Below are 25530 nucleotides of genomic sequence, written 5' to 3' on the forward strand. Positions count from 1 at the left end.
AGAAAAGGGAAAGAGCTTAAGAACAGGATTCAGGGGGGAAATCTACACTTAATGGCAGAATAAGAATGTCGATAAGGTGATAAGCTCTATGTCTAGAACAAGAACGGACTGAATAAGTATTCAATGAGTTGCTGAAGAGAAAGAGAAGACTTAGAGATGTTGGAAGACAATGAAGTTAAATGATAGAAAATCGTTAGAGTGATAAAGAAAGGAGAGGTGGTTAACATTTCAAAACGTCATAGACAAGACAGGCAACACACCAAAGACTCTGGACAGCCAGAATTTTGTTAATTTCAGGCAGAGCCATTTTATTAGTTCAGTTGTTTGAAAGAATGAATAGGAAATGGGGAAATAAGGCAGTGGCTTTTCCTTTTTCTTTCTATTTTTTTACTCTTTTTTCTTGTTGAAGACTAAAACAAGTTGGCATGAAAAGATAAGGGAAATAAGATGACATTTTTAGGTAAGAAACTGGTTTAAGAAAAGGTTTGTTTGGTTAATATAGGCAAGACCTGACTCAACTGAGTAAGAAGTGTGAAGAGGGGAAGAGTATATAAAGATGAAAAAACAGAGAGAGGGATTAGACTGAGAGATTGTTGACTTTTTCTTGGTGGTAAATTGTATGCATTCTTATCTGTATTTATAGAACCAAGATATTTATTAGAAAGTAGGAAAAGAACAGAGTCCTTGACATTAAAGACATACAATAGGTGTAGAATTAGTGTTTGTAATTGATTCAACAGCCAGTTATAATATTCTTACAGGAGTGAGAGATTTTTTTCCATTGAGTTTATGAGGAAGAGAAAACTCAAGGGAAAAAAAAGTCTAGTTATTCATACCCAGCTGAGTTCACAAATAAACAATAAAATAAATAAAGTGGAAAGAGTAGTACTGAAACAAGCAGACAGCAACGAAAGAAAATAAACTCTGAATCTCTGCTCTTCAAAGAAAGCATCCTGGAGTAAAGGAGGAATATCAAATTCTTAAGTAACTTTATACTTGTAAAGAAACTCTATTCAAATTCATCCCACACTTCTCTTAATACTGTATATATTATTGACTCTTTTAATTCGTATCTGGAAGCATATATCTTTGTTCAAAAAGTTCGTTCCTTCATGGAATTAACAGTCCATCTAGTGATCCTTTAATTTTTACTTACAGCAATCCAGATGTAAGAAGTTAATTGTCTTAGAAATAGCGCATTCAATATCAAGTAAACTTTGGTCAAGGACAGTTCCTTAAAAGGAAGAAAGCAACAGCAGTCTCAAAATAGTATCAGTTAGTCTTAGCTTTTCCCAACTGTTGATGAATAAAAAATGTTGATTAATCTTTTGTTGACATCAACAATCTAATTCAAATTAAATTATATAAATACAATTATGCTGTGTTTTAGATACTTTAAATTCTGACTGATAAAAATATCATTTCTAGTCTTAAATCTATACATATGCCTGTATATGAAAATAGTTAAATTACCATAACTCATTTTCTGACATCAGCTGTAGACGTTTTATTCAAGCTTCTCTTTCATTGTCTTAAATACATTAAGGATACACTAGGCAGTTTCTCTGGTCCCCTCTAGTTTTAACATTCCAGAATCTTTGTTAGTCTCTTGTTTTATTCCAATAGTTAAAGGAATGATTTAAAGGACAATTATATTTTCTGCACCACTTCTTTCACAAGACTTCATAAAAAAGTTTAATTCTTTAGTCAATTTTAAAACTATTCTTTTCTCAAGAGGGAATTGATGATCCAAGGAAGGAAAGATCTACAAATATGTTCTGTATCTTCTTCATTTTTTTCCATATCTGTCCCATATCAAAAGTTCTAAGGATAGATACTTCCCCATTCCGCTTATCTCCCATTGGCATTCAAGTATTAATTAAAAGAAGCATCATTTACATAGCACAATTTTGGTTTTTTGGTTTTTTGGATTGTCAAATAATTTCTGCTTGATTAGTACATTTTATGCAACTGTTCACTTGTAGACAAAAATGGCTAAAATCATTGTCTGCTCTGTTGACAATCATGGTATGGAAATGATATATGAGAGGCTCCTCTTTCAGATATACTTCTCTGCATTTCTAGAGCATAGACTGTAAAAATAAGGGGGAAAAAAAAGAATTCTTTGCTTTCTTGTATGGTAAGAATGACTTTTCTGTAGGGCCAGTGTTTGATGTTTATGCCAATATTGTGACTTCCCTACCCAACAGTGATATAACAATTAACTCCACCACCATGAGTCATGAATTGATAACTTTTGTGTTTTAAAGGTTTTCATGCAAGAATGATGACTCTCTTGGGTGATGGTGGAGAAAATAGTAAGTTATGCTTTCCTTTACAATCTCTAAGTATCAACCTTGTAAACCCCTTATTCTCACCTGATTCTATAAATGATCAAAATTCTTAAAAAGGTGCCTGGATTTCTCCTCAGTGTCATTGTGCTTAGAAAGGATTTTGCTCCCTACCTCACATAATATGTTCATTAATAAGAAACCTGAAGAACATTATTAATCTTTTATAAGCAATGTACATCATGACTGGTCATGTTGAATGTTAAAAACAAAGTCAAAAATGTGGTCACACTTTAGTCATAATATAGTTTGTTTAAATTAATATGTGATCAGCAACAAGAAACCAAAAACTAGATTAGTTATGGTTTACAAAAACAGAGATGCCTTTTTCTCCCATAACAAGCTTGTGGTACATTATTGTTGATATTTTTGTAACAGCTTTATGATTTCAAAGCATGAGGCTGAAATCTTTGCTGTTCTCATGGCCACAAAATGACTGCAATGGCTCCAAACATTACCTTCTCATTTCATATTCAAAGACATAAAGCAAGGGAGAAAGCTCTTAGTCAGAGAATAATATAAAATTGTTTGACAGTTATCAGAAAGTAAACATTATTTTTGATAAGTCATTCAAAATATTTCTGTTCAATCTCATTAACCAGAATTACACAAGTGAAAAGCTAGGAATACACAGAACAGAAAGGGGTTAAAAATAGCCTTGGAGAAGTAAAAAATACCTCTCTGCCATGTATATCTTCATAAATATTATTTTTATACCATCCTCACTCTTAGCTCTATTTTCTTTTTGTATTTTTATTTTCTGTTTACCTCATTTTTGTACTTTAAATGCATCTTTATCTTGCTTCATTTCATGTAATTTTATGAACCCTCTTAAGTCTTTTTGGAATGAGATATGTATCTCTAAATATATGCATATGTGCATACAAAGTGATACTGTTCCAGCTGCTTCTCTGTAATATATTTTATACATGCTCATTTGGAAATCTTTATTGATTTGATTTCCACAGCCATTGATAAAAATATTTCTGTAATTTTGGAGTCAATTTTATAATAACAAATTGCATGGATAGTTTTACAGTTTGTGAACAGCAAAGAGCAACATTATTTTAAAAGTTAGCAAGGTTTTCAAATATTGCTTATAACATGGTCTCATGATGGGAACATTTTCATTATGTTTTCTTTCATCCTTGTTCATTGATCCCTGTGGAGTTATCACTGAACCATGAGATTACAAATCCAGGAAAAACAGCTCCTGTGCATCACTAGCTCATAATTCAGCACAGGAATGCAGGTCCGCACTCCAGCTCTTCTCCTTGCCCTGTCAAATGGGTGGTTGGTTTTGTTGTGTTGTGTTGTGTTTTTTTTTTTTGATGTACAATTGTGTGGGTTTGAATGAAAGGGGGAAGTGATCAAAGCAGAGAGAGACAGAGAGAAGATAAAACCAAAAATTTTTAGAAAGACATCTATTATTTTGTGATTTGACTATAAAAATGCATTGTGAGGAAAAAACTAGAACACATAGTCATTAGCAATCTGGAAAAAAATTCAGATTGTGAGAAATATTGATTAGAATATGATTATATAGAAAAATACAGGTATAAGTTAACTGAATTGGTGAAGAGAAAATGGCATGAATAATTGTTACAAGTACAATTTTCAAAGCTCTTGTTCTTGTTTGTTTGGCAATGATGACAATTCTAAATTAGTTTAAGGCATTGGTGCTAATGCTACAGAAATTAAAGCCTTTGAAAAAATTTTGATTCATTTATGTTTATTTATAGGTATTATTTTAAAGGGTCTTGCAAATGTTCTTAGATTTAAAATGTTAATAATGTATTTACTAAAACGTGATTGACATTATATCTAAATGATAATGACCACTATGTAAGATTATTTATGCATATAGACAAGCACTGGTAGGGAATGTAAAAAATTCAACACTGGTATATCAGGTTGATATGAAAATTTTTTGTTTTCTATTTTTACTTCAAAATTATGTTGCTACTAAAATTATTTTTATTGAAGTAGGTAAAATATTCAGAAATTTCTTTACACTGTACTGTACTTTATGACACAATTGATTTAGTATCTTATAACTAACATCTAATAGTATTTGAAAATATCTATTTTTATATAAAATAAAGTAATATTAATTTTCTTTGTGATAATTCACAATTTGAATATCCCTATTCCTGTAGAGAATCTACCTGTACAATTAAAAATAGGGAAAGAAAGGCCTTGGGTATATCAATAAGAGATATTCTCTCTGTATTATCTTGTGAGTATATTGAAAAGCTATCATCTACCTTTGAGCAGGAAAAGCTAATTCACTGGACATTATTAAGTAGTGGCAAAGAGCCATCCTTTGAAGGTGAATTTGAGGCTTAGAAATATCCCAAAATCCTTGGTGTCTAAAGAGTGGGGGATGTGTTTAGACTATTAAAACTCTTATACATAAAATTGAATGGACTTTCTTTGGAGACAGACTAGACATTCTGATTGTGAAAGGGTTTGAACAGAACCTCCTTCCAAGAGGTAGCTTAAGAAGTTTTGAAAATGTTTCTGCCTTTACTAGGAGATGAGCTACAAACCTATTTTCACCAATTTGTTTTGGAAGTAGGCTGGTGAGGATGTGGCTTCAAAGCGACTCTGAAAATAATTCTAAAAGAAATGCTCTCCAACTGACTTGATAAGTGTCATTAATGTTTTTTAAAAATCTACATAACCTACCGGTGTGACAATTTTGAAGGCAATACTCATAGATCTCTGAATTCTAATTGAGACACCTAACTAAATTAAAAAAAAACAACTAAACATTAAAAATAATAATACAACAAACTGGTCCATCAGGCTAGCAGGTACCAGTTATTCAAACACATTTCATCTCAATTATAGTGGCTGAGAGTGAAAAGACTCCAGTCTCATCTGGGCAAGAAGGGGGCCTTATGGAGAGCATTGCTGTGCTGATTCTGGAGAATCCCTCTAGAAGGTCTGTAGTCTCCTTGGTTTGTCTGTTGACTGGTGGCTTTCCAGATCCTTGTTCTCAGCAGTGGCTCACTATCTGGATTACTTGGAAACTCTGATTCATATGCAGAGCTGTCTACTACCTTCTCAGAAGAGAAAGGCAAAACTTTTGTTCCTTCCTCTCAATATCTTTTCTATTTTCTTTACTCTAACTATAAAAAAAATTATCCGTCTCTATAGTTTTTTCTATTAATCTATTATTGTTATTGTTGCTACTGTTATTTTTATTTTGACACTCATTCTCTCTCTTGCTGTCCATCGAGATTCTCTTGCTCAGTTCAATCTGAACTATCTTAAAAGGTTCAACTTACTATTTTCTATTAAATGCTAAAAAAAATCTTGATATTATTTTATATTTACATATACAACACAACACACTTAGATATATCTTAATACAGTAATTCCTGTTCTTATCTTTCCATATATCATCTTGATATGAAAGAGACTTACTTTAGTTGTTATGGTCTGAGGTAGAAAAACTTAGGTAATTTTAAATAGAAGAAATGAAGATAGTAAATTCTCGAAATTTTGTCACTCTCAACACAACTAAGTTTAACTAAACTTAATTTTATGAACAAGATCAGGGACGATGCTTGCAATTATTGGAAAAATCACTCTTAATTTGGTTTGTATCTTTGTGTAACTGCATCACTGTGAGGTATACATTCCAAAGCATCATAAACATGCTTTTCTCATTTTTATAATACAGATACAAAGAAGACCTCATTGCTTCAAGAGTATTATGAATATTGTTCGTGGTCATTTTGATTAATCACTACAAGACTTCTGTAACCTAAATGCTGAAAAAATAATGTGCCAAAAGTCATGATCATTTTTTAGATGGTAGTTATTACTGAGACAGATCCTATCATTTGTTTTCCAACTCAGTAGATAGGGAATGATAATTAATCACTGTTGCTCATTACACAAAATGTATATCCATAAAGAAAATACTCAGATTTACTAACAGCAGTTCTGTCAAGGTATTGTATGTAATCTGGCCTTTATTTTCTTTAACCAAATTTCTATTTGTATTGTATGGCTCCATTATTCGATCTTGGATCTATGAATGAACGTAAACAAGAGAGCATGATCTATGTTTAGAAGAGTTCTCTCTTTGTAATCATCCTTTTTGAGAGGGAAATATTCCCCAGCTGCATGCTGATACAGAAAGTAATTAAATTTAATAGTAGCTGCCCTTAATTTATGGGCACAGGGGGAAATAATCATATTTAAAATAAAAGCCACAGCTTTTAAATGAATATATAGGCCACTGTAGCCTGTCTGCAGTAAAAGTAACTCTCGCTGCCATTCAAAAGGATGACATTAAAGGGTTTTTTTTTTCCCTTTATTCCTGTCCATTTGTACTTTTAAAGGAAAGGTAATCTATTGAAAACATCACTGTCCCCCTGATGAGGAGTTTTTTCTTTTTATTCTTAAATGGCTATAAAAAGCTTCAATACCATGTTTTTTTGGTTTTTGGTTTTTGTTTTAAAGTGCTTCCTCAGCTTCTGCTTTGGCACTCCCATCTGCTCCAAAGTAAAGCATTGAAAAGAGACATTAATTTGCCTCTTAGAATCTAATGAGATATTGATTTTCATTGGATTTGAATGTAGATAATTATGTCTCAAAATCAAGAGAAGGATGTTCTTGTTAAATCATTCTATATGAAACTGTGATAATTTGCAAAGTCATGGGTACATTATATACTATTTTTACTTAAATGAAAATAAAAGAAAATTATGTAAATGATACAAATTAATTTCTGAAAAAATCTAAATAATCTATAGTCATATTTGTTTTCAAAAGCAAAATAAATAAAAGTAATATATTTTCAAGAAAGCAACAGTTTTTACATGTAGGATGTTAGAGACACTCTTTTGATACTTACATGCTTTGCAGAATGGAACGATAATGGAAGCAGGACATGTGATTCTAAGTAGATCTAACAAAACACTTCATTTATCTCACAGTGATGCTGAATTCGTCCCATAGTACAAATCCGGGAGAATACCTAGTTAGTGTATTTTAAGCAACACAAGTATTAGAATCACTTTTATTTCTATTTGCTTTAACTTGGCTAACTTTATTTTCAAGGTAATTCAAACTTTGAAGAAGCTGATATTAATTATTTTCCACTTTTTATTCTTTTCAGTAATAAATCTGTTTCATTTTTTTAAATTCATATTTTGTTCCTTTGAATATTTTCCCCAAATTTCTATCTAAATTATCTAAATGAAAATGAAATTAAACTAGGTTAGACCATCATCAGGAACTGACAATTCATATAAACTGTTTGTTAACATTTTTATTCTTTGTCACCTTACGGGTTAGTGCAGATTAAACAATGGCTGTCACATAGAAACCACCTTATAAATATTAGTTTTAATTATTACTTATTTAACCTTTAAGTAATTGAAGTGTAAAATGAAGTATTTATTTAAACATTGATAAAAAAAATTTGCTGAAACTTTGTTTTGTGAAAATTGCTGTGTTAGCAGCTGAGGGAGGTATAGACAAGATCTTGTCCACAAAGATCTTACATCTAGAAGATGAAATTGGATATACATTATATATACATATATAGCATATAAAATTTATTTCTTTTATTATATTTTTCTACGTAAACACATATACCTATACATGTGTATGTAATACTATATAATTGATTGATTAACTGATTGATAGGTCGACAGTACAAGGCAGCAAGTAATGAATTCAATGGGACATAATGTTTGAAAGTACAGAAGCTGAGATTTCTAATGTAAAGGCATGACTTGATGTTTCAATTTCAGAACTTATTTAGGCATTCATTTTTGGTATTTCTATCCTGTATACTATTATAAATTCCCTAGTAAATTATGTAAGAGATATATCCTCAGTTTATAATATTTGAAATGAGTAGTGATTATGCTTAACTCAATAAAATATTAATATTAAAAAATAGCTCAGTTTTTCAAGTCATTATATTCCTAATATACAGGAAATAGATTTTTCTTGAAATATTATTTAATAAGATTATTTATACTCATAGATAATTAAAAGTCTGTTTAAGAAGAGACCATAATACTTCCACTATTTATTATTGCTATTAATGGTAGAAAATATATTTTCATCTTCCATCATAGTATAAAAGATCATTTATCCTTAATGAGAAGAAATGAGAACACATGAAAGTATATACCTGTTATATAAGAACAAGAGATCAGTGGAAGGACCAGCTAATATGTGTATTCAAATAATTTCATTTATAAACATTTAAAGGCTGGCTTTCTGCTAAGTTGATAGACTTAAGTCTGATAAGTAACTGGTAAGTACTTTTATATTTCTACATAAGCACACTTTTCAAAGCAGAGATATCCTTTTATGTAGTAACTGTAATCTTGTCATAAATATAGTAACCTATACATTTCCTGTAAAGTTTCAAAGTGAAGATATATGCTTACGAATTTGAAATGTTCCACAGAGATTTTTTTATGAATATATGCAAGCAATTTATTACACAGTGAAGGTGATCATTTTAAGGGAGAAATTATTCTGCTGACGCCTTTTTTTATATCACCCAGAATGCATTACAAACTCTAATGAAGGTCATTATTTCCAAAAGCCCTTAAGCTCAGAATAGTTTATAGTTTTGTAAAGTCAATTTATCATACAACAAAGGAAATATTCAGATGTGTATTTGTATCTTTTATATTGAAACTTTTCCTTAGTAAAATTGAATCTTTTCAAGGAATATACAATTTGCCATAAAAAGAAGGCTATATGGAAAAAATTTTAAAGCTCTTTGATAACATATTACTAATATTTTATGTAAAAATGTTTTATTCCAAGCAAGTTTATTGTGCTGAAATGTATCATCAATGTAGAATAGATAAATTAGAAAAATTAGAACTATGTTTTTACTGTTTGCCCGTTTTTAGAAAAAGGAAATAAGAGAATTGCTTTCACTTATTATGTACATTCTTAGTCATTGATAGTCGGTCTTTACTTAGTATAATGATACTGATTTGTTGAGGCTGGTGTTGAGGACAGCATATTTCATTTTTTGCTTTTCTACCTAAGTTCTCATATATATTATACATTTTCCCAATATCAGTATATATTTTCATTATATATTTTACATATATAATAACATATGTCTTTCTTTTCTGGGAAACAACTGACTTTATAGTTAATGAGAATCATTTCAGCCAATTAGATGTCTCCTATGAAGATTCAAGCAACACATGGTTCACAGTAGTAAGGGATTACAAATGTGGGTTTGTAAGCTTATCTTTTAGCACATAATAATGCCAAAAGTTATGAATTCTATGTGCTAAACTACTAGGCGTGATTTTTTTAAATGCTCTCCAAAAGGATAAACATTCTTTTTTCATATGCCACTGCTGTAGCCTTAAAGTTGTTGAATGTTGTGTTTACTTTTATTACAGTTCATCTGATTAAAAATATTAATCATTAGCAGTTAGCAATGCATGTCCTCTACTTTTTCTTTGTAAGTATCTGGAATCCTTTCAGCTAGATTAACTTTAAATAAAACAATCTAAATAAAATAAAGTAGTTACCATGTACCAGATGTTGCTCTAAATTCTTTAAATAACTAATTTAACTTAGTTATAAAAGCAACATTTACTCATACCTTCTAGGACTGTAGTACAATAATCTAGCATACAATGGTTTATTCTGACTTTGGCTCTTACACAGGATGAGTCAAGAATTTTATCATTCAAAGCAGTAGACAGTGAAGTCTTGAGTTTAAAGTTAAGACCAGTATTCTTTGTGCAGCTCGGCAAGAAAGGTCAGATGGACCAGATACGAGGTCTCAAGGAGCAGCCAGGACTAAAAGTGTCAGACAGGGTGGATGCTATGAATTGAAAGAAATATTTTACTAATTTAGCAAGCTTTTATCGAATGCATATAATAGCGCTGTATGGCTTATTGCTGATACAATGATCAAATATGACATAGAATCTATGCCTTCATGGTGTTTACAGGAAGTTTAGATAGAATCACATTAAAATTTTTCAGGTATATTATTGTGATGGGTTGTACTAAAAGTCTATTAGATTTCTTAGAATCATACAAGCCAAAATGCCATTTTGAAATGTGGTTTTAAAAGTTATGTTTCTAATGTAACGACATGAAGTATATCTTTCTTGCAAGCCTTGATCTTGTTAAATTTTGATGGATAGGTCTATTTGAGTATTGCCTTTAGGTCTAGGGCTTTTATTTTAGGATGTTTTTCTGACTCCAAGGGGTAGCCATTATTCTTAAAGCTTGGTTGTCTGGGGTCGCAATTCAAAACGCTGGGCATTTAGGAAGGCTGCTTCTACTCACAGGACCTAAACTGCAGTCTCTTCCCAGCACCATACTTTTCACGGATATCTCCCCAGATTTTTGGCTTCCTAGCTGCTTTTGCTGGTAGGGGTTTTAGAGTCTTACTCTGGGCATGTTCAATTTAAGGAAGAATTATGACTTAAAGGGAAGATTTGGGGCATCTGTTGGCTGTTCTTTCCTCTCCGGGATTTTTACCACTCAAGATCCAATTTCCTGGCAGCCCAGAAGGCCAACAGTTTTGTCTTTAGTCCTGCAAGCTTGTTGCTTTCTCTTTTCTCTATCCTGTTATTTGGACAATGCCCCAAAATAAAAAGCTAATGTGAATGTGGCGTTTGCCTTATGTGTCCCTCCTCTTTGAGGGATCATAGCTTCTTAAGTCATGCCTGTAGATAGTCTTCCAATAACTTCCAATGTTTATTGAATATATTTTGTTCAGCTTTTGTGGTTGTTATCAGTGGAAGTGTTAGTTCTTTACTGAGCCCACTTTGTCATTGCCAAAATTAGATGTCACTCGTGGACCTTTAAGCTTCCAGGTTAATTTCAGAGAAAGCTTATCATGTTCCTGAAAACAAGAGTGTACTTCAATTTGAATGTATTTTCATTGAATTCATACTTTAATTTGAGAAGAATCTAGATCCTTATAATATTAATTCACTCTATCAAATATCATTGAAGTTTCCTGATATTATCAGATTATATTCTCTTATCTTTACTAAAGTTTTAAACTTTCTTCATAGAGAACATGTGCTCATCTTTCTCAAATGGCCTGATGTCATAATATTTTATACTGCTCAATGAAGGCAGATGTTTAGTTATTAGAAGAGAAAACGGAATTCCCTGGCAGTCCAGTGGTTAGGACTCGGTACTTTCACTGTTGTGGCCAGGGTTAGATCCCTGGCCGGGGAACTAAGATCCCACAAGCCGTGGGACACAGCCAAAAAATAAATAAATAAAAGAGAAGAGAAAACATGATAGAGTGTGTTAGAATATCCTTAATATTTTACTTATTAATGACCAACTATATTTCTCTATGAAAAACTTACAATATTTATTTGCTTTGTGTTGTCATGATTTAAGTATTCAGCTTCTAAACAAATTTAGAAAAGACACCATATGATAAAGAATAAGTGTAGATTTTTGCCTTTTTAACTGGTTTTTATTAAAATCCAGTAACTAACTAGTACTTAACTGATCCCAAAGTTTATATGCTTAATAAAATATAGAGTAAGTTTCCCCAAATGAGGTCCTTCTGGTGATAAAGTGTGTCCAGTTTTTATTTAAAGGGAATAGATATAAATTTTGCTGGTTTTTCTCTGCCCAATTTTAAGAGTTGCCTTTTTTGGTATTATCTTCTGAGTGTGTGTGTGTGTGTGTGTGTGTGCGTGCGTGTGCGTTCTTTCCTAAGCAGTGCCATCTTTTGCAGTGACTAAATTTACCATATATGGTCTCCAAAGGATCAAATTGCCATGTGTCAAGTGAAATCGAGTGAGTTTGTACATAAATATTCCCTTAAATGGTTTACAAAATAAGTGCACATTTTGATAATTAAGGAAGGATTCCTTTTTATACAAACTCCATCCTCCTTTGTGTTATATGTGAACAATGTGTATACAATTATCATCACAATCTCTTGTCCTAAACCCACTACCCTGATAAAATATGTTCTTAACTCTCAACCCTGGATTAGTACAAAGCCAACTTTAGGACCCTGATTCTGTAGTGACCAAAAAAATAAAACATAAAAGTGCATTCTAAATCAAAGGTTTGAATTGTAGAAGACACCTTCTCCAGTTTTAAACTAAAGGACAGAGGGAGAATAACTAAATAAATGAAGAAATAAACTATTTTCACAGATTGGAAAATGCAATAATGTTAATAGATGGATTATTCCCAATTTGTTCTATTTATTTTGTAAAGGAATTCCAACCACTATCCCACCTGGTTTTGTGTGGGAATTAATAAGATGATTGTAAAATTTATATGGAAGTGAAAATATCTAGAATATCAGTTTAAGAAAAGTACAAAGTTGGAGAACTTAGACTACCTGATATCAAGATTTATTATGAATCAATCAGTAATCAAGAAAATGTTTTACTGGTTTTAAAATAAGCCAATAGATAAAAAGAACAGAACCAAGTCTGAAAATAGTCCCATATATATATATATATATATATATAGAGAGAGAGAGAGAGAGAGAGAGAGAGAGAGAGAGAGAGAGGGTCATTTTTACCAAAGGTGACAAGGGGAAAGGATAAACTTTAACCTCAATCCTCACATTATACCATACTCAATACTTAAGTCAAAATGGATCATAGATGTAAACACAAAAGCAAAAACTACAAAATTTTAGAATATAATATTCTTAACCTCAGGGTAGGCAAAAATTTCTCAGTCATGACACAAAATCACTAACCTAGAAAGAAAAATAATATGGTAAATTGGGCTTGGAAAATACCAAGTGCTGCAGAATATGTGGAGCAAATGAGACCCTAATACAGGGTTAGAAAAGTGTAAAATAGTACAGTTACTTTGGAAAGATTTAATACTTTCTTAAAAAGTTAAACATACATTCACTGTGGTATCCAGCAAATCCACTCCTGAGTATGGGCTTAAGAAAAATAAAAACAGATGTCCACAAAAAGGCTTGTACATAAATGGTCATGTCAGCTTTATTCCTAGTAATCAAAACATGGAAACAACCTAAATACCTAACAAGAGGTAAATAGCTAAACAAAATGTGGTATATTAATACAATGGAATTCTACCTTACAATAAAAATAGTGAGTGAACTATTGACCACACGATGAGTGAATTGCAAAAGCATATACTGCATGCAGGAGGCCAAGCATAAAAAATATATCCTAAATGCTTTGTTTTATATAAAATTCAGGAGCATACGAAATTAATCTCCAGTGATAGATGCAATAGATCATTGTTTACCAGAGTCAATTAGGTATCCACAGAGAAAAAAATAAATATTGATCCCTATGGCATATCATATAGAAAACTCAATTCCAGAAGAATTTTAGACCCAAATCTGAAAGGTTAAAAAGATCAAGCTTCTGGAAAATAACACAGGAGAATAGATCTTCGGAGCAGAAAAATATTTCTTCAGCAGGATATAATAAACTACATATAAAGAAAAATATTGATTAAATGGCCTGCACTGAAATTAGGAACTTTACATAAAAGTCACTCTTAAAAGAGGAAACGTGAAACTACATATATGCACAGTCTGTATCATATATACTGACAAATAGGTTTCTAAAATATAAAAGATTTCCTACACCTTAAAGAGAAAATACATAATAAAAGGATAAGCAAGCAAAAGACTTGAAAATCACTATGCAGTGATTTAAGGAAAGTAGCTCAACCTGATTAGTCATTAGGGAAAAGAAAATTAAGACCACAATGAGACACCTCTACATACCCACAAGAAGAGCTAGAATTAAAAAGACTGTTAATACCAAGTACAGGAGAGAAAGGGAGCAGCAGTTCCTTTCTACAATGGTGCTGTATAAATTAATAGAACCACTTTGAAAAATTGTTTGGCAGTGTTTACTAAAGCTTACTTAACATGCATACATCCTATGATCTAGCTATTTCACTACTAGGAATATACTTAACCAAACTGCATCTTAAATGTGCACCAAAACACATATACAATAATATTTGTAATGTATTATATATAACAGTCAAAATCTGGAAAAAAAACTAAATACTCCTCAGACTGGATAAATGGTCTCATAATTATACAGTGAAATACTGTGCACCAATAAAAATGAACAGACTACTGCTAGCTACATACAATATTATGAATATCATGCATGAGTCTCACAGATACAATGTTGAAGAAAATAAGCTAGACAGAGTAGGAAACGAGACTGCTGGGTTCCATTTATATAAAGACAAAACCAATCTATGGTGACAGAAATCAAACGATGGTTGCTTTGGGGGGTCATGACTGGAGGAGAACACAGAAATTTTCTGACGTGTTAGTATTTTTTGATCAGAGTAGAGGTAACAAGGATGCAATTATATGTACAAATGTTTTGGACTTTACACTTAAGGTTTGAGAACTTTTCTTTATATATGCTAATACTTCAAAGAAAATCTTTTACTTAAAAATGTAAGAGACTTTTGTGCACTTGTAGAGATAGTTTAGTATTAAGAAATTAATGTCTAGTTTAGCTGGCTTTTAAAAGAAGTGTTGCGTGATATTTTCCTTTTAATCCCAAGAAATTAGTCTTCTTGTTATAAAAAATAAATCAACATTTTTTAACGAGTCTCTAATCGTATTTTGCCATTTCTTATCATTAGATACACAAATTTATTTCTTGCCGTTGAACCGTGTTATATGTTATGCTACTTCACCATATAAACATCCAACTGGAACATTTTTCTTCCCTAAGAATTTAAGTAGAAAGCATAGAATGGAAAATCTCAGATTAGTAAGTAAAACCATCACTTTATCCATGTTTTCTTCAAATCTTATTCTTAATTAATACTGAAGTTGCTGAACAATATTAGAGTTTTTGAAAAGGTTTACTACATTTCTACCTAGAAGAAGCACAATGAATGCTGAAGATTGTTAACTATGAATTTACTACTTTAAAAATTCCTATATAAGTTTTTGTTTGTTTGTTTAATAGAAAGGAGTAGCCTGCTGGGGGCCTTTGCAAATAGAACCATGAATAAGGCAGTTTTATCCTATCTACAAGCTTCAATTTAAATAATTAAATTAGAAAAATTTAAAATATGCCTATAGCTTTCCTTCAATTCCTCAAAAGCGCTAGCCTGGTTATCAGAGACCTATGTTTGTTGCATTGTTTTGCTACTCTCAGGCTGTACAAACTATTTAAAACTAAACCATTCTAATTAGTAAGAGGATATGATAATAGAGAAATGTTAGAAGATTTCAGTATAGGATATTAGAATTCTCATGCCATTTACCGGAAAAAAGGGAAGTAATAGGATTTTCCTGATTTATAATACTTGGGGTTAGTTTTAACAAAATAGTTGCACCTCTAGGTTCATACTCAGTATATTTCATAATAAAGTAAAGGTTAGATTACTAAAGTATGTGGATCTACAGCACCCAATGACCTGTTCCTATGTAAAAGTCATTCTAGTTGCTTTTAAGTTTAAAAAAAATGTATTTATGTTTATACCTCTACATCTACCCCACCTTGGCCTTCACAGCTGCAGGGCTAACTTTCTTTGGCAGCAATTCTTAGTTTCTTTCAAAGATTATTTGCTTTTTCCAGTTAGTGTGTGATAAGGAGAAGTCAATTCATCTTCTAAAATTATCTGATGTTATTTGCTGTATCCTGTCACTATCGCTATTTACAGAATCTACATAAGCTGTTACTCTTTCTTTTGATGTGCTTAGAGATCTTGCCATCATTTTGTTCATTTACCTCAGCATATTATAATGAGTCTACCTTTTCCATCCTAATATGCATAAGATTCATAATGTACCAGGGGGATCATTTTTCTCATCTCAATTTCTCTACCTGTGTTTGAGGTGTTCTGCACATTAAATTATACCATTATGGCTATATGATGTCTTGGTCTAGTTGTGTTACCAGGAAACCATACAAAACAAATCATGATAATATAAATCATAAACACAAAATCAAGAACGATGTATTCCAGACATTTCATGATACTAAAACGGTTAGAGAAGGATAGTTTTGTATTTCCTTTATGAGAAGGTTGGGGGAGTTGAATAAAAGTTTACTATCTGATGATTTATTTACATGTTATCTAATTCAACATAACCAATCTCTGTAAGGTAGGAATTAATTATTTCCATCATCTTGATGAAAGCACCATATTTGCTGACTGTCATCCAGTTTGAAAATGGTGAGACTTGTGGTTAAAACCATAACTCCTCGTCTGAAATTTCCCCACCTTTTGCCTTTGAGAAGCCTGCAATGTGAAATATCTTTATGGGGAAGGAGTCACAAACTTCTATGAAAGATAGTATTTCCTGAATAGGTGGATACTCCTATGGGGTGGAAATAAATTTTTATTGAAGCTACAATTCATGCAGTATTTAAGAAGTGGATGAAAAAATTTATTTCCAGCAAACGGGAGAGAATAAAGACTCTGAATAGCTAGACCATTCTTCAAGTCACTGAAAAGGAGAACATCTAACCCCTTAAAAAAAAAATCACGGTTGGTTCATCAATTTATTTTTTAAGAACATCATGATCTTTCTTATATCTGACCTCTATGTGTGAAGTGCTGTTAGCCCATTAGTCTGTCTTACACCTACTCTTTCTTCAAATTCATCTTGGGGAACTTTCCATGCACATATATATTCCCTAATCCTCGCAATAGCCCGTAAAGTTGGTATTATTATCTCAATTTTCCAGATAGAAAAAAAAAAACCTCATTGTTATTATAGATAGAAAAACACATTTTTTTTTTTTTTTTTTGGTGATAGTACCAAATATCAAAGGCCTTAATTAATAAATTCTATTAAAAATAAACTCTAGGGCTTCCCTGGTGGTGCATTGGTTGAGAGTTCGCCTGCCGATGCAGGGGACGTGGGTTCGTGACCCGGTCCGGGAGGATCGCACGTGCCGCGGAGCAGCTGGGCCCGTGAGCCATGGCCGCTGGAACTGCGCGTCTGGAGCCTGTGCTCCACTGCGGGAGAGGCCCGCGTACCGCAAAAATAAATAAATAAATAAATAAATCTAGATTTCCAACCTGGATACTTGCTAGAAGTTTAGATATTTTGTTGAGCTTTTTTCTCTTTACCTAAAGTATTAGAGAAAAATACTAAATTATGGCATGAGAAATGATACTTTTTCCTAAAAACCAAAGAGTCCTTTTGCAGAAAAATATTTACCTGCAAATTTTAGATTTTTGCATGCGACAGCTTTTAATAGTAATATGTAGTACCTTGCCTTTTTCTCACCACTAGAGTAAACACAAGATTTGTTCTTCGTTAAATCTTCACTGGATCAAGAGCAAATTAAAGTTGTATGAATATTTGATTGACAGATCTAATGCACAACAATCCCAAACAAGAAGTTCAAGTACTTATCAACTGCTGATGTGCTTGGGAGAGCAATTCATTCTGTGTCTCTGCTGGTTAAGCCAGCCTCCAAAAGTGTTATAACACATGGAGAAGCACATTAATAGTTTAAAAGGGGGGCTTTATACTCCTGAATTCAAATCTAGCTGCAATTTGCTGGCTCTGCGGTCTTGTGCAAATCAGTAAGCCTTATTTTGTCCCCTTTAACTCTCTTAAAAAGGGAGATAATGAGTAGATGAGCATGCATACTCCATAAATGGGTTTGGAATTAAGTAGGATAATGTGGGTGAAGTTCTTCCTCCACATTAAGCTACCCGCTTCTTCTTGCCAGGCTGCCTTGACTTATAATGCACCCTTTCCTTCCCCTTCCTTAAACAAATCCGCTCTCCCCTCAGGTCTCAGATTAGATTTTATTTCCTCAAGTTTTTCTTTAAAAAAATTGTTTAAAAAGCATGAGGCAGGGCTTCCCTGGTGGCGCAGTGGTTGAGAGTCCGCCTGCCGATGCAGGGGACACGGGTTCGTGCCCCGGTCTGGGAAGATCCCACATGCCGCCGAGCGGTTGTGCCCGTGAGCCATGGCCGCTGAGCCTGCGCGTCCGGAGCCTGTGCTCTGCAACGGGAGAGGCCACAACAGTGAGAGGCCGCATACCCAAAAAAAAAAAAAAAAAAAAAAAAAAGCATGAGGCATCTATGAGGAGAAACAGTTTGACCATTTGATGCCTAAGGAGACAGGAAATTTCTAGCACTAAATAATATAATTTTGTACCTAATTAATAATTTCTATATTAAATTATTTCCTATAATAACCAGAATGGCTTCTTTCTCCTGACTAAGCCTTTATGGATACAATCCAATGTGTACATTCACCTGTTCTTTACCCACATTTTTAAAAGAAGCCTCTCCATTATCCGTGGTAACAAATTATGGAAAATATATCATAGTTCAGTAATGTGTCATTGGATGACATAAGGGTTGATCCTATATTCATAACCTGATGCAAAATTAGACAATTTAGTGGTTTCAGCCCATTCTGTGTTTATCTTTTTTTGGAAATCTATCTTTTTGGATGTTTAAAATTTTATCTTACCTGTAACCTGGTTTTTCTCATTATAACGTATAAACTAATTTGATATAAAATAAAATCTGTTTATTATATATTTTCCCATTCTGAGGAAGTCTTCAAGGCTATAAAAGTATATATCATTCTCATTTCTTTAGACATGTTCTGACTATAATTTTTCAAACTGCCTATTTTATGAAATGCAGTAAAGGGAACTATAAATTAAATCAATGATTGATTAAGTGAATCATGCTGTCTTATCATTCAAGCAATAAAAGTCATAGTTTATAGAGCTTGACTCCTTTCTTCCGCACTTGGTGCCTCTAGGGCCTCTCACCTTTGTGGCCTCTCCCATTGCAGAGCACAGGCTCCGGACGTGCAGGCTCAGCGGCCATGGCTCACGGGCCCAACCGCTCCGCGCATGTGGGATCTTCCCAGACCGGGGCACGAACCCGTGTCCCCTGCATCGGCAGGCGGACTCTCAACCACTGCGCCACCAGGGAAGCCCCTTTCTTTCTCTTTTATACAGTTGAGAGTTTAAGGAAGAAGTAAGAGGGTACAAAGAATTTCTTGTCTTACTCTTTTTCATTTTGAAATCATTTACATGCTTTTTATAATTTAATTTTAAATAAACCAATTTTAAATAGTGTATGCTTAAATGAAGAGGTTTTAATAGCAGGAATATCTTATTTCAAATATAAATTCTACCACATATTACCTCTGAAGTATCACCACATTGCATAAACTTGCTAATCCCAATTTCATATTCTGGGATATGAACATAACAGTCTGCATTTCATAAGTTTCTTTTAATGGAATACATGAAAAAAAATGCATGCAGCAGTATAGTTCCTACTTTACAGTAAATATTCAAATAATGACAGTTTCTTTGGAATTGATATTTTAACATCATTTTAAATGAAAATTAAGTACTGTTTTAAAAGCTGCCTTAACAGCTAATAAGACTAGTCTCAAGAGCTTAGCAAATAAATACCTATGCATATGCAAAATTTGAATTATTTTTTTAAGGCTGAGTCAGGATGGTCACCTCTCCAACTGTCTGAGTAGGCTGGTCTTTGTAACCAGGGAAACAAATCTGACTGCCAGCTTAAAGAGAGATTTTGGAACTACTGTACAAAGAGAAAACATGGGTAAGTATTATTTCCCAATGCTTTTAATTCATTGGCTGTTATTAATTCTAACTGCTATTAACCACACAGGCCTTCCTCTAGCAGTTGTCATTCAACAGCCAATTCCAGCTCAAGATGTTTCCTTACACTCTTCCCAAAAGATAGCAAATAACTGATAACCCCAGTCCTTTCTTGCATGCTAGTGACTAAGGTAGAAACTGTATCTAATATGAAGACCAATCAACAGCTGAGTTGAAAAGAACTAGTTTCAGAGAACATGCCTAGTATTACATGTTGAGTCTAGGATTTGATTTCACCTTAAACTTACATGCTAATGAGTTGGTCTAATACTGTTTCACGGACGCTGGCAGAAAACACAAGACTCCCAGGTCGGACACAAAGACTTTATTATGTAAGGCACAGCAAGGAGCATAAACATCAACATATTTGCATCAGTTCTGCTTGTCCCCAAATCCAACAGGGGAGCAGGGCATGAGAAGGCCCCAGACAACACTAGCACAAACAGTGGCATGTCTTAAAGAGAAAAACCCTGAGCTTGGGAGAATCCACCTTTCTATAGCAATCAGTAATTAATCCTCTTCTTTGAACCAGAGGGAGATACTACCTCATCCCTCAAGCTGAGTCTTAAGATCACAACCCTTATGTACACTTGGAAAAAGCCCTTCAGAATCTAACCTTTTGAGCAACATGACCCTCAGAAACAGCCCAGGTAAAGAGTAGACAGGGCCTTTTATTCTTGGCACACCTAGCAAGACATAGAACATGAAAGACCAAGACCCTTGGGTATCTCCAAACAATATCCAACATTTAGTCCTACTTTACCTTGGCTTCTAGCAAATTTCTAAATGATTTTACTACTTCATTGGCCACTTCAATTAACCTAACTAACAGAAGCTACACCCAAATCCATTCAATTTGTCACAGCATTTACTTAACAGGATAAAAAGGAGAATGATGGCAACCTGCAGTACTGACCTCAGTCACGTCCTCAGGATCTCAGACTCAGTCAACTGTGAATATATTCCAGCAGGATCAGCAAGTCGTATTTTAGGTAGTCAGACTGTAGTCTAAGGTCAGGTCTATTATCCATTATGAACCATGCAAGGTTCATAATTGCTGATCTTTGATATCATTGCCAATAAGTACAGGGGGCAATACATGGGCTAAAAAAGCAAGCTCTATCTGCAATGGAAAGACATTTAATGGTCTGTCCCTGATCTCCCACATACAAACATATAACCCAAATGTACACAGGTCGCCCCTGTTCTAGATATGTTCTTAAATCTAATGTGGAACATTATAACAGTTTGTTTAAGACACATGGGCAATGTCACCTAGAAGTTGTAGCCTCAATCATCATATATGACATAATTCAAAGGCACTTAGACATCAAGAAAAGAATATGAATTTGTATCAACCAAGCTGAAACAGACTGGGCCATATTTTTGTAGACATATGAGGGAGGGCATCCCTGTTCAGGAGTTCACATTGATAGCATCAGGAAGTAGAATAGTTCAGAACTGTTCATGTCCACATGGGTGTCTCTGTTTTTACAGTAAAGGGTCAGATTGCCCATGGTAGATGTTGCATTACTTAGGCAGACCCTATGATGGTTTTATCAGGTTTCAGTGTTGTATCTAGGTGACAAAAGGAGCATTTATTATTCCCCTTCCTTGCAACTTCTGAGATCTAAGGTGTGCCACCCCCAGGTGCCGGAGTTGCCTATTTGCTGTTCACGAAATTAGTGTGTCCCACCCCAGTGTTATAAATATACCTTTTCTCTAATCATTTTCTACTCATACCAAAGCTTTTGTCTGGGGGGTCAGGTGCAAGTGGAATAAGACTGATTTTGTAAAATTTACAAAGACCCATTATATTTCTCACCTTGGTCCAAAGGGACAAGGAAGACGTGTGGAGCAGTGCACTCACTAGTATATTCCATGTCTTTATGACCTAAGACCATGTAAGTCAGAACAAAAGAATCCAAGTGGCTGAACCAAAATTAAATTTGAATTCTTTAGGCCCCCTTATGGCTAGACTGCTACCCAGAGGATGTAGAGTGCCAGGCTTACCTGGGGTCACTGTTAGGAGAAAGAAAGATGCATCATGCACAAACATTGTGAGAGTAGGAAACATGAATTTTCAAATTTGTTCTGTAGGCTTCCCTACATCTTTCATTCTTCTTCACATTATCCAGGAGGCAGACTAAAGAAGATAAACCATTCTGGGGATAGCTGCATTCAATGTCGAAACTGCCCTCTTATAGAATGTGAACCAGAAGACAGTAAGAGAGGAAGTGTTAGAAACATATTTGTATTGATTTTTGAGGAGTCTATCAAGTGATCTGTAATAACAAATGCCTATAAATGTTAGGGAACATGGAATGTCATTTGAATATCTTGACTATTGGACCACTGTTGGATGATTTTCAACAAAAGTCTCACTGTTACAAACTATGGATGATCAGGAAAGTTGAAAACATGGCTGTTTTTTTTCAAGGGTCCCAAGGGCTACTTGCTATGGCTGAGATCAATCATTTGTACTAGAAAGTTTCAACAATAGCAAGACATAGATGGTGACCTCGAAAAGGGTTAAATACAGTCAATTTTTCAAGAACTCTTAGAGTTGGCATTATAGCCATTGCCCAGAAACAAGGTGGACCCCACTCAAAATTTGGTTCAGTTGTTGAGACTGATGATACCACACACAAACCAAGAGATATAACAATGTTCATTAATCACACAATGAGACTTTCTGGGTCAAACAAGGTTGCTCCTCAACAGATTTGAAAAAATAAAAAAGTGAGCAGGGAAACAAGACTGGCTTGGGTTTTTATGGTGGTTATGGAATGGGGCCAGGGTGAGTGTTCTGACATATGGTTTGAAGATCCTACAAACAGCAAAAGAGGGAGCACCTGGGCTTTTTAATTGTCTTGCCCAGATACAGGGCAGAAATGGAAGAGGGAAGAGGGAAGCTTAAAAGCTGGCAACAGCCAAACATTAAAAAATGATGACATATTACAACAGACCCCTGATGGTTGACTGATGACTCACATGTGCCATTTTTCACTTAATTGAATTTGAGCTTGTTTATGTAAGCCATTATGGCACTCTATGAGATCTGTAGCCTGAGGTGATTAAAAGAGATGAAATTTCCATCAAATGCCTTTTTCAAAATTCCAACATTGTTCATTGTGGGAAATGAATGAGTGCCTTTGTCATTATCAGTGCTGTATAAAACTTCCAAGGGGATCAGGAATATCTTGGTGAGGACTTGTGTTGTAGCTTTAGTAGGCATGTGACCTTGATTCACATTTTGTGTATCTGTCAGGCAAGTGTTGCCTAGAGTTCTTTATACCAAAGAAGCAGCCTTGGGTAAGAAATCACTGTTGCTGTCATTAAATATACTAGATAGACCATTGACAATGGCCCATGGGTCTGCATAAATGTTCAAATGGGGCCAATTTTTGATCAGGTCTTCCAGTGCTACTGTGACTGCCTAAAGTTTGGCCAATTATAGTGACCTTTGGGTCTCATCCTTTATCAAGGGCATCCTGTTTAAGGAAGGAATGGCAACAAGCTTCATCATATGTGAGGGTGATGAAGCCATCCACAAATTCTACAAGCTCCTTTTTCTGTTCACTCAGCTGATCCTGAGGAGCTCCATAAATAGCCAAAGAGTCTGAGAGAGGGGTGACCTCCTTTAGCACCATGGCATCCAGAAAAGGACTGAGGAAAGGGAAGGCCACCCCCTCCTGCAGGAGGAATATACCAGGAGCTCAGGTTTGGCTCTATCGTGTGTCAGGAGTCCTCAGTGGCCATGCTTTTGCGGTGCTACTTTCATGACCCAAGGTATAATGAGCAGCTGGATATGGAAGATCTTGGGTTTAGGACTTATGAGAGCCTATATTTCCACGACAGCCCAGTGTGGACCAGAATTGTCACTCTAATGGTATATAACATGGGGCCAAAGAACACAATTTCTTGCATCAGAAGCCCATGGGCAACTTATGGCCATCACAGGTGTTCCAGAGATTCCAGGAGGTATGAGAGGAGGCTGATAGAGCCTATGTAGTGAAGGTATCGCTGGTGGGGGCTCTAACAAAATGCCTATTATATTGCAACTTGGACAGATTTTAGAGCTTTTGTTGGAGGAAGTCCCATGCAAGATGGGTCAATGTGCATGTAACAGTATAACTGGATTATGTAAAATTTGTAAATGAGGAATTTGTTGCCTTCAGAACCCAAGAAGACCTAAAGATGTTGGAATTCTTTTCATGTTGTGGGTACTGAGATAGTTAATAACTCTTTTTTTGACATTGTCAGGGATGGAGCAGACCTTGGTTTATCAAATGACTTTCAGGAATTTAACCAAGGTGACTTGACTCAGAATTGTTACGGGTGGAGGCCTTCAAAGAGCAGTGTTTGAAGTGACCCTTTGACTGTGCTACAAGGGTCTTATGATAATCCCTAAACTCTGAGGATCAGGATCTTTTTTGGTCACAGAAGCATAAATAGCAGCAGCAGAAAAGGCGTTTTGTGAGGTCTCAGTGAGTCATCTGCTTTTAGGAGTATGATTCCAGAATGTCACACAGTTGCTATTCTTCTTCCATACCAGCAACCACTGGTGGTCCCATAATGCACAGAGTATCAACCTTGCCCTTGAGTTCTTTGCAGAATGGGGCCAGTGCGTGGTTGAGACATATGACCAATGGTTAAAGAATAAGAGTCATTCTCCTGAGCATAGTGTCAGGCACAGTTTACGGTGGAGTCGAGACACACAGTTCAATCTGTTACACACAGATTGGTCTGGGTAGAGATACACAACCCAGAGCTTTTTAGAGGACATCCCCAAGCTCATATTCCTGTCCCTAAATTCCAATTACCCAGACTTCTGACTTGGGTCAGTTCAATCTATAACAAAGGCTCAGTAGAACTCAGCAAATGCAACATAAAACAGCCTAAATTAAAGTGCAAGCTTATCAGCAGGCAGCAACGCAGCTCAAAGAGCACTCTCACCAGCAGTTAGCAAGTCAGAGAAAGAGAAGAAAGACACTGCGAGGTGGTGGTCATTGTCTAGACACCCATGATGCTCTCTTCTCCAACTGTTTTGGAGATTCCACAGAAACAGAACACATCTTCCCACCCCCAAATTTGGTTTGGTTGTTGACATTGACAATGTCGCAGACACACCAAAAGGATGTGAAAGTTTCATTACTCATATGACCAGGATTTCTAGGAAGAGCAAGGTGACTCTCAAGCAGGTTCTGAAATGGCTTGAGAGAGTAGGGAAGGAGAATGGCTTGGCAGTGTTTTGATGGTTCGGTGGTGGAGCCAGTGTAATGTTCCTTTGGGTGGCTTGAACTTCCTGTCAGCATCAAAGGAGGGATCATGCAGGTTTTCTCATCGGCTTGATCAGATGTGGGGCAGAAGTGGAAGAGTGAGACGTGAGGCTTAAAAGCTGGCAGCCATGAAACATCAAAAAATGGAGTCTTTATTACAGTTATCTTCTGTATCAGAAAGTTTTGACTTCTTACATTGTGTCCAGTTTATGATGGTGGAAATAGTCATGCCTTATGTGATGATGCATCTAGATA

This window comes from Tursiops truncatus, chromosome 5 (genome assembly GCF_011762595.2).
Source record: "Tursiops truncatus isolate mTurTru1 chromosome 5, mTurTru1.mat.Y, whole genome shotgun sequence".
In the NCBI taxonomy this organism is placed as follows: Eukaryota; Metazoa; Chordata; class Mammalia; order Artiodactyla; family Delphinidae; genus Tursiops; species Tursiops truncatus.